At 41.3% G+C, this 11343-nt stretch overlaps 1 pseudogene; it reads right to left on the minus strand.

Moving 5' to 3' along the window:
- Positions 1–8597: 8597 nt before the first annotated feature.
- LOC132224091 (RNA-binding protein FUS-like) lies at positions 8598–10304 on the minus strand (annotated as a pseudogene).
- Positions 10305–11343: the final 1039 nt, after the last annotated feature.

Genomic DNA, 11343 nt, shown 5'->3' on the forward strand with positions numbered 1-11343 from the left:
CTGACAGGTAATTGAACTGTGACCTCCTGGTTCACAGGCCGATGCTCAACCATTGAGCCACACCAGGTGGATGAGATCCTTTTTTATAGCTGCATAGTATTCCATTGTGTAAATGTACCATGGCTTTTTTATCCATTCATCTACTGATGGGCACTTGGGCTGTTTCCAGATCTTAGCTATTGTAAAAAGTGCTGTTATGAACATAGGGGTGCATATATTCTTTCTGATTGGTGTTTCAGGTTTCTTAAGATATATTTCTAGAAGTGGAATCACTGGCAATTCAATTTTTTATTTTTGGAGGAAACTCCGTACTGTTTTCCATGGTGACTGCACCAGTCTGCATTCCCATCAATAGTGTAGAGTTGTTATAGGCAATGAGTGAGATGATTGTTGAGAAACTACTTGGTAAACTACATTTCTAGACAAATATTTGCTGTGGTAGTAATGGTGATTTATGCCTTGCTTGCAATGGAAGTGATGTTTCTGTTAGATTTTGTTGACTACTTTTCATGTTAGGTGTTGTTCCACTATAAACCACCCCCAAACTTAGTGATTTAAAGCAACAGCAATTATATATATATAATATTAATCTGTTACTTGGGCAGGGCTTGGTGAGAACAGCTCATCTGTGGTATGTGGTATTCAGCTTGGGGAGGTTTGAAGGCTATTGGCTGGAATCATCTGAAGGCTCACTCATGTGTCAGGTAGTTGATGCTGGGCTGCAGGTCAGGTCTTTACATGGGACTGTCAACTGAAACAACTACTTGATATGGTGATTAGGCTCTAAAGATGGAGAGAGAGAGAGAGAGAGAGAGAGAGAGAGAGAGAGAGAGAGAGAGATACCACCAGGCAGCAGCTGTATTTACTTCTTATGATACAACTTCCAAATCATGTAGCATCATTGCTACTATATTCTACTCAACAAAATGAGTCATTATGGCTCACTCATATTCAAAGGAAGGACTAGATTCCACATTTTATGGGAAGAACATTAAATAATATGTAAATAACCACAGATATTACCACCACCACCACCACCACTATTATCTGTTTTGTTTTTTTTTAGTATTTAGTGCATGCCATATATAATACTGCATTATATCATGTAATCCTCACCAAATATCTATGATCAACACCATTTTCCCCATTTTAAGATGACAAAAATAATGCTCAGATGTTAAATAGCTTGCCTAGTGTTACAAAGGAGAGGATCTAAGACTAAAAGTCATGACATTAAGCAATGCAAATACTATTTCCATTTGTCATTATACTTGTTTGAAGAAGATAGGAATGCTTTTTTGTGGAATAGTGTCTGACTGCTAAGTAATGAATCAGAGGTTGACACCTTTAAATAGATGTTGTATTAAAATGATAAAAACATACAAGTACTCTCTGAAATGAGTGCTTAGCTAGTCAATAGATAATTATTTAAACTATTATTATCAGTACTAGAGGCCTGGTGCACTAAGTCATGCATGGGTGGGGTCTCTTGGGGTGGCCTGCGAGGATCAGGCCCCAGCTTGTGCCCCCAGGCTTGCAGCCACAGCTCACACCCTTAGCCTCGCAGCCCTGCCTGCCCACCTGGCACCCCACTGTGGCCTGGTGCAGCCCCCTCACCTGTTCCACCATCCCGCCTGCAGGACGATCGATTGGGGCCGGGCCACCTGCCTGGCTCCCTCAGGTTTTTTCCCCAAAGTTTCTGACATTATTTCTTCAAATAGGTTTTCTAATCCTTGTTCCTCTTCTTGTCGTTCTGGCACCGCTATTATTCATATGCTGCTTTGTTTCACGTTGTCCCAAAGTTCCCTTAGGCTTTCCTCTTGTCTTTTAATTTTTTTCTCCACTTGCACTTCAGTTTGGTGTGTTTTGCTGCCCTGTGCTGTAATTAGCTAATTCCGTCTTCTTCTTCTCCAAGTCTATTGTTGAAACTTTCCATAGTGTTTTTATTGTAGCTATATCACTCTTTATTTCCTCTTGATTCTTTTTTTTTTCTTATGCGAGTTTCCTTTTATTTTTTTTTATATTTTTTTTTATTGCTTAAAGTATTACAAAGGGTATTACATATGTATCCATTTTATCCCCCCGCCCTAGACAGTCCCCTAGCCTCCCCTATCACCCAGTGTCTTATGTCCATTGGTTATGCTTATATGCATGCATACAAGTCCTTTCGTTGATCTCTTACCCCCCTACCTCCTGCCCCCCAACCCTCCCCGGCCTTCCCGCTGCAGCTCGACAATCTGTTTGAGGCAGCTCTGCCTCTGTATCTATTATTGTTCAAAAGTTTATAATGGTCTCTATTGTCCACGAATGAGTGAGATCATGTGGTACTTTTCCTTTATTGACTGGCTTATTTCACTTAGCATAATGCTCTCCAGTTCCATCTATGACGTTGCAAATGTTAAGAGTTCCTTCCTTTTTACAGCAGCATAGGATTCCATCGTGTAGATGTACCACGGTTTTCTAATCCATTCATCTACTGATGGGCACTTAGGCTGTTTCCAGATCGTAGCTATGGTGAATTGTGCTGCTATGAACATAGGGGTGGATATATCCTTTCTGATTGGTGTTTCTGGTTTCTTGGGATATATTCCTAGAAGTGGGATCACAGGGTCAAATGGGAGTTCCATTTTCAGTTTTTTAAGGAAACTCCATACTGTCTTCCATAGTGGCTGCACCAGTCTGCATTCCCACCAGCAGTGCACAAGTGTTCCTTTTTCTCCACATCCTCTCCAGCACTTGTCGTTTGTTGATTTGTTGATGATAGCCAGTCTGACAGGTGTGAGATGGTACCTCATTGCTGTTTTGATTTGCATCTCTCGGATGATTAGTGACTTTGAGCATGTTTTCATATGTCTCTTGGCTTTCTGAATGTCCTCTTTTGAAAGGTGTCTATTTAGGTCCTTTGCCCATTTTTTGATTGGATTGTTTATCTTCCTTTTGTTAAGTTGTATGAGTTCCCTATAAATTTTGGAGATTAGGCCCTTATCAGATATGTCATTGGCAAATATGTTTTCCCACACAGTGGGTTTTCTCATTGTTTTGTTGATGGTTTCTTTTGCTGTGCAGAAGCTTTTTATTTTGATGTAGTCCCATTTGTTCATTTTAAAGTACCAACAGCATACTTCAGAGATCTAGAACGAACTTTCCAAAAATTCATCTGGAATAAAAAAAGACCCCGAATAGCTGCAGCAATCCTGAAAAAGAACAAAGTAGGTGGGATCTCAATACCAGATATCAAGTTGTATTACAAAGCCACTGTTCTCAAAACTGCCTGGTACTGGCACAAGAATAGGCATATAGATCAATGGAATAGAATAGAGAGCCCAGAAATCGGCCCGAACCAATATGCTCAATTAATATTTGACAAAGGAGGCAAGAACATACAATGGAGCCAAGATAGTCTCTTCAATAAATGGTGTTGGGAAAATTGGACAGATATATGCAAGAAAATGAAACTAGACCACCAACTTACACCATACACAAAAATAAACTCAAAATGGATAAAGGACTTAAATGTACGACAGGATACCATAAAAATTCTAGAAGAATCCAAAGGCAAGAAAATCTCAGACATATGCCGAAGCAATTTCTTCACTGATACAGCTCCTAGGGCACTTGAAACTAAAGAAAAAATGAACAAATGGGACTACATCCTCTTGATTCTTATGTCAGTTGTTTTTTTCTTCATCCATCTGGTTTATGAACTATATGACCCTTATTCTGAATTCTTTTTCTGATATATTGCATGTCTTCGTTTCACTTAGCTCCTTTTCTGGAAATTCTTCCTTCTTTCCTTTGGGGCCTCCTTAGTTTCCCCATTTTTGCTCTCACCAAAGGATATAGGTGTTGAGTCGTGCAGGGGCTGCTCTTCAGGTGCCAGTGGCTACTCAGGCAGCGATTGCTCCTTGGACAGTTGTGGCAGTGGCTGCACATCAGTTGGTGGCAGCTCCTCAGGTAGGCGCTGCTCATGGGGCTGCTCACAGCAGTGGTGGCTCCTCTGGCTGGCAGGGGCAGACTGCTTGCGAGGTTGCTGCTCCTGTACAGGGGCAGGCTGCTCATGAGGCTGCTGCTCCTTGGATGGGGGCAGGCTGCATGTGGCTGCTGCTCATGGGTCTGCTGCTCCTTGGAAGGGGAAGGGCTGCTCCTACAGCTGCTGCTCTTCAGATGGGGGTGGGCCACTTGCAGCTGCTGCTCCTCGGATGGGGGCGGGCCACTCGCGGCTGCTGCTCCTCGCACTGGGGTTGGCCACTGGTGGCTCCTGCTCCCTGGAAGAGGGTGTGCTGCGCTAGTGACTTGTCAGTATGCTTTTAATAATCAGCTCTCACATATCAATGTCGAACTATAATGTTGTATACCTGGAGACTTAAAATAGTAATTAAAAGTAATAATCACCTCTCAAGAACTTACAAGATACTTAGTGTCAGAGTAGATACCCAACAACTAGCTAACTCTGTCACTAATCAGGAAGCCTAGGGAGCTTATGGTTTAAAGATACAGAAAATATTGAAGTTAGTGACTCATAAGCTTCCTGGTCATTTGATGAGTTCTGTGCTTCAGCAACTACAGCAGGAGGAATCCTGCACAAGATGAAAGCTAGATTCATTGACTGCAGTGAGTGTGATGTTTTATTCCTATGACCATTTGTAAGGAATGCTTTGTGATTATAGTAGTTCTTGCCAGTGCCATTCAATTTATAAACTTTGTCCTGTCTTGATTATGGTGTTAACAGGTTTCACATTTCTTTGTTGGTTTTGGAAAGTCCTAACATATTGCTTCTGCATGAATTGCCTAGATTGACAGTAGGGATGCCTTTAATTTAACTAAATAAGTGCAAGGCCCTCTGCTTTTCTTGGCTCTTTCAGCATAGCCTCATAGAGGGTGGTAATTATATGTGGGAGTCAAACAGCTGTATATGGCCGTCCTCCAGTGTGGATTGGATTTGGAAGGAGAAAGAGAGGCACACATTTGTAAGGATGTTGTCTATGATACGTTGTGTCAAATGAAATTGCTGAAATGAGATCGAGAGCATCATTAGTGAGCCATGCCTTTTGGGACATTCAGATTCAAAAATGCAAAAAATGCAAAAGAAAAAGATGGTTGTACACATAGTTATGTATGCAGCTATATTCACATCCTTGCTTTGCTCACTTAGATTTAACAATATTGTTGCTGCAAGGATGTTACCTTTAAAAAATCCATATATTAAAAGAAGTGAAATATTTAATCTACCATCCATATATCAATCTTTTAGTTTTGTTTTTGTTTATGGTGAAGTTCAAGTGAAGCAAAGTAAAATCCTTTTATACATGAGCTAAACATTTTTGGTCCAACTAGTAAAGAGTTTTTCTTACTACAAGGTTTGTCCCAATTTGGTGAAAACAAAACAAACACATAAAACCCTAGAAGAAAAGCTTTGAGGAGCAGAAAATCAATATGCGTAAACTGAACTTAAGATATAGTGTTTCTCTGTCAGTTCTTCCTCTAGCTCAAAACTTTGTTGAAAAAGGAAATTTTAATACGATGTAAACACACAGGATAAATCTATTGTAGGCCAATGCAGCTTGCTGTTCTTTTATTGCATCTGTCAAGTGAAGTCTGAAACAGGCAGTTATCCATGAGAATGACACATGTTTCTACTCCACTGAGGCAGATATTTGATGAACATATGGGCTTTTGATGAACACATAATTATCTTATAAACATTTGTTTTGTGATGTTTTCAACAAAAATACTACTTCTAAAGAGAGCAAGAGAAGTGCATTTGGTGGTTCATCACTTTAAGTATATTATTTCGTGCCAAGATTAAAGAGGCAAAAGTTGATGCTGTACCGATCTGCCAAGCCATAACTTTATTTCAAGATGAGTCCAATTTTGATAGATCTTCCAAGAGCTGTATTCCATTTTTCACTGTACCCATATAACCTATATAACTCAAGATATCTGTGCACTGAAGTTTCAGAAGTCAGAGCCTGAGAATCCAGGTTGCAGGTTTAATATAATGGAAAATTTTAGATGGAATTAAAAATCAAGCAGATCTTAAATTTTCTCAAGATATTTGAGCATAGTAAGTGAAAAATGGGGCGCAGGTGGGATGTTTAGTAGTATATACTCTCTGCACAAAATCAGCCAAGGTGTGTATCATCATTAAATGTTTCATTTCACAAAATGGCTATGCTCAAAAATGTATATTATTTTGATTGATTCAGAACTATCTGAAGAATTCATGAGATTGACATTGACATTATACTTCTCTCACATGTGATTATTTCTATACAAATATTTTGTTAATGCCTATATCTATATATACTCCAGCTAGAAGAGAAGATATGCTTTTATGTGCCAGGGTAGTAGATTTGGATGTACATTTTGGAGAGAGGTTGGATATATGGAATGTTATTCTAAGCTATATGTTCATAGTCCAAATCTAAGCATTCCAATGGGTATCTCTCATTGCCCCAAAAGAGTTTTAACGTAATTATTGTGTGATATTTAACTAAGAATAATATGCTATCTGAATAACTTGGCCTCAAGTATATACTCTCCTCTCAGTTCTTTTGAAAATGGAAGAAAATGCATCCAGCTCACAAATATTTCTGTTAGTCTAACATGTGCCACTTTTACACAGCTCCACACACTGAATTACAATGATTGTCTATCAAAATTTTCCCCTGACTCTAGAAAATGTACTTTAGGAGAAGAGCGATTGTGCATTAATCATTTACATAATATCCTTACTCAGCACAGTGTAGTGAATATGTGAGTGAGAATGTAAGTAAAGGCATAAGCACCTGAGTAAAAAATCTAGTCAACAATGTATGAATGGGTATAGCACAGTCAAGAAAGGAAATATTTCCAATTTGGAGAAGTAGTATGAATACCAGGAAAGACATTAAGAATGAGGTGGCACTTGAGCTGGACCTTAAAGGATAGATAGAAGGCCATCAGATTTGGTTACTAGTCCTTGGTTACTTTAGAAAACAGGTTCCATGATATGTTGAGGGCAAACAGTAGATTACAAGAGGCTGAAAATGGGTGCGTATGGAAAAAACAAATATAATCTCTCCTTTTAAATAATTTTTGGAGTATTAGGTATCTAGAGGATCCTGATCTAACTTTAAATCCTGTCTTTGCTCTTTACAAGCTGTGTGAGTGTAAGCAAGCTACTGAATGTTTTGATGCTCCAGCTTTCTTGTCTTCCGAAACGAGGATTATGACAGTGACTATTTTTGGTGAGGACTAATGAGAAACTCTATGTAGGCTAGTATGGCATTTAGTGTAAGTGCCCAATGTTTGGTAAAATAAAACATGAAACAAAGGAGGGAAAGGACAGTAGCAGGAAGGAATAGCAAGATTGAATAAGGAAATTTCTTTTTCATCAAGAATTTTGATATCTCAGGTGAGTAAGGACAATTTTCTCTTTTTTTAAAAAAATATATTTTATTGATTTTTTACAGAGAGGAAGGGAGAGAGATAGAGAGTTAGAAACATCGATGAGAGAGAAACATCGATCAGCTGCCTCCTGCACACTCCCCACTGGGGATGTGCCCGCAACCCAGGTACATGCCCTTGACCGGAATCGAACCTGGGACCTTTCTGTCCGCAGGCCGACGCTCTATCCACTGAGCCAAACCAGTTTCGGCTAGGACAATTTTCTCATAGTAAAGTCTTACAAAATATCCCATGATATTTTCTCAATCAAGAGATTTGGCAATCATCAACAAATCAACAAACAACAAGTGCTGGAGAGGATGCGGAGAAAAGGGAACACTCGTGCACTGCTGGTGGGAATGCAGACTGGTACAGCCACTATGGAAGACAGTATGGAGTTTCCTCAAAAAGTTAAAAATGGAACTCCCATTTGACCCAGTGATTCCACTTCTAGGAACATATCCTAAGAAACCAGAAACACCAATCAGAAAGGATATATGAATCCCTATGTTCATAGCAGCACAATTTACCATAGCTAAGATTTGGAAACAGCCTAAGTGCCCATCAGCAGATGAATGGGTTAGAAAACTGTGGTACATATACACAATGGAATGCTATGCTTCTGTAAAAAAGAAGGAATTCTTACCATTTGCAACAGCATGGATGGAACTGGAGAGCATTATGCTAAGTGAAATAAGCCAGTCAATGAAGGAAAAATACCACATGATCTCACTCATTTATGGATAATAAAGACCATTATAAACTGATGAACAAAAATAGATACAGAGGCAGAGCAGCATCGAACAGACTGTCAAACCACAGCGGGAAGGCCGGGGAGGGTTGTGGGGTGGGGCAGGGCAAGGGGAAGAGATCAACTGAAGAACTTGTATGCATGCATATAAGCATAACCAATGGACAGAAGACACTGTGGGGTATGGGAGCCCGGGGGAATGTCAGGGGGGCAAAAAAAGGAGACATATGTAATACTCTTTGTAATACTTTAAGCAATAAAACAAAATTTAAAAAAACAAACAAACTCAAAGAGGCCATTAAAAAAAAGAGAGAGATTTGGCAACCAAAGAAACGATTTTGACTTTGGTGTTCCTGCTATTCTTGCCTGCCTACCTTTTTCAGTGGCTTATACTGCTGAGCTATCCCTCCTGTGAATCTTTTTTCTTTTTTAACTAAAATGGTTTTTAATGGGAACCAGATATATGGTTACAATTACATAGTCTGACACAAAAAACCCATGGGTGGGTCAGGAGTTGGAAAGTTACAAAACAACAAGGGTCACACTGGGTATAGAATAAAAGCTGTTCCAGAACTTCAGGAGACAGGCTAATATGGCCTCTCCCTGCGATCCTGTCTGGTCACCCCTGGAGTCCATCTTGCCAGGGCCAAAGCCACCTCTGTTCCTACCACCCCAGCCCCATCAGAAGCCCCCATGGTCCCCACCTCGGCCTCAGTAGCCGCCTTGATCATAGCCTCCTCTGCCTCCACGATGATCATCTCCATAGCTACTCCCCATATGAGAGCCTCCTGGTCCCCCTCCTGGGCCATCTGGTTTAGGGGCCTTACATGGTTGCATTCATTCCTCCAAGAGAAGTCCATGTTCTCTCATGTAGGATTAGGACACTTCCAGTCCCCAGCTCGCTGCTGTCCTCCACTGCCACCACCTCCATAGTCTCCACGGCCCATGGGCCCTCCTCGCCTTCAGCCTCCACGACCATTGCCACCACCTCGATTGAAATCTGCACGCCGAGTAGCAAATGAAACCTTGATAGGATTCCCAGGGAATTCTTTACCATCAAACCAGCCAGTAGCTGCTTTAGCAGAAGGTGGGTCATCAAATGATACCGTTGCCTCTCCCTTCAGCTTGCCCGTTTCCCGGTCTGTGTACAGATTAATCATGGGCTGTCCTGTTTTCTTATTTGTCTTAATAATACCAATTTGCTTGAAATAGACAGCCACAGACTCAATTGTAACACTCTTGCTCAGGCCTTGCACTAAGATAGTGTTGTCTGAATTATCCTGTTCGGAGTCATGACGAGATCCTTGGTCCCGAGGGCCACCAAATTTATTGAAGCTACCACGATCACTTCCGCCAATGCCGCCTCTGCCTCCATGGCCACTTCCACGACCTCTGGGTTCATAGCCACCACTGCTGCGGTTGTAACCACCGCACCACCCCGGCCTCATCCCCCACGGTCCTGCTGGCCTTCCCCATAGCCACCGCCACCACTACCACTGTGGTCCTGATTGCCATAACCGCCACTCATGGAGGACTGATCTTGGCCATAGTTACCTCCTCCATCCCCTCCGCCACCTCCACTGCTACTGTTGTACTGGTTCTGCTGTCCATAGCCTTGAGGAAGATTATAGGAGCTTTGCTGCTCTCCGTAGCTAGGCTGCTGTCCACCATAGCCAGACTGCTGACCATAGCCCCCACTCGGAGGATGCCCATAGTTGCTGCTCTGAGAACTGCTACCATAACTTCCCGAGGTGCTGCTAGGAGCCGGCTGCTGGCCATAGCCAGGGTAGGACCGCTGCCCATAAGATGACTGAAAACTCTGGCCGCCGCCATAGCCACTGGTTGATCCATAACTCTGAGAGCTGACTGGGTGCCATAGCCTGTGTTCTGGGTCTGTCCATAAGAACCATAGGTCCTCTGGCCATAGCCTGAAGTGCTCCCAGACTGGCTGTAGCCACTGTAACTCTGCTGTCCATAGGGCTGGTTGCTCTGCTGGGAATAGCCCTGCCCAGGCTGGGTGGGGTAGGCCCCATAGCTTTGGGTTGCTTGCTGGCTATAGTCGTTTGAGGCCATGTCGGCGCACATGCACACAGGCTGACACGCCACAAAACTCCCACACCACAGAGCGCCGACGCCTCGAGGACTCTCCTGTGAATCCTTATACTTCCAGAGCTATTCATGTTTGTTCAGCCTGCTCCTAAAATATACCTGCGATGTGCCCTTAGGATCATGCTATAAGAATTACAAGATGACACAATCATACTACTATCACTTTTTCAAGTTCACTCTTTGAATTTTAGAAGGGATATTTTAAAAATAATTCAGCATTTATTTTTACGTGAAGAACATTTTATATTTCGAAATTGCACTGATGAAGTTTGTTCTCATGTCATGCATTTCTGATTATGTTTTCATAGAAGAGTAAATATTTTAAAATTTAATTTACATTTATTTAGTATAATACATAATTTAAAATGTTTTAATTCACACCAATAGCAATTTAAATTAAAACCACTCTGTTACATCCTGGCAACATACTCTGTTAGTGAGGTTGTGGCAGGCACTCTTCTGCATCAGTAGTGCGAATGGAAAGGGTACAGCCTTTACAAAGGGAAAATGTGACACTGTCTACCCAAATGATATATAGCAATCCCATTTCTCCTGAGTAGAAGTTTTATTTTTTATTAAATGTATTGGGGTGACATTGGTTAATAAAATTATATAGGTTTCAGGTATACAATTCTCTAATACATCAGTTGTATATTGCATTGTGTGTTCACCACCCACAAGGGTTCTTACAGAGGCACAATGGTGTAATCATTAGCTTGTTGATAATTTATATTCTGCCTCTTTCCACAAGGGATTTTTCCTGTCACGATAAGCCCCAAACAGTGACTGATCAGTGGGGAGGATTTTAGGTTTCATTTTACTCATTAATTATTTAAAGGTCTTTGGATGGATTTGCTAGGCATCTGATGCAGGAGTTAAAAAAAATGCTCTTTGTTCGAAATAGGTATCTCGGTGTCCTTTGAAACTCAGGTTTTCCAATGAATTGGCCTTGGAGCACAAATCAAAGGTCTGCATTCTGTTTGGAAAATACGCTACTTGCTGGGACTAACCAGCAGACCCTGAGTAATGGATGATTTGATCAGTCTGACATATGT

Source organism: Myotis daubentonii, chromosome X (genome assembly GCF_963259705.1).
Source record: "Myotis daubentonii chromosome X, mMyoDau2.1, whole genome shotgun sequence".
NCBI lineage: Eukaryota > Metazoa > Chordata > Mammalia > Chiroptera > Vespertilionidae > Myotis > Myotis daubentonii.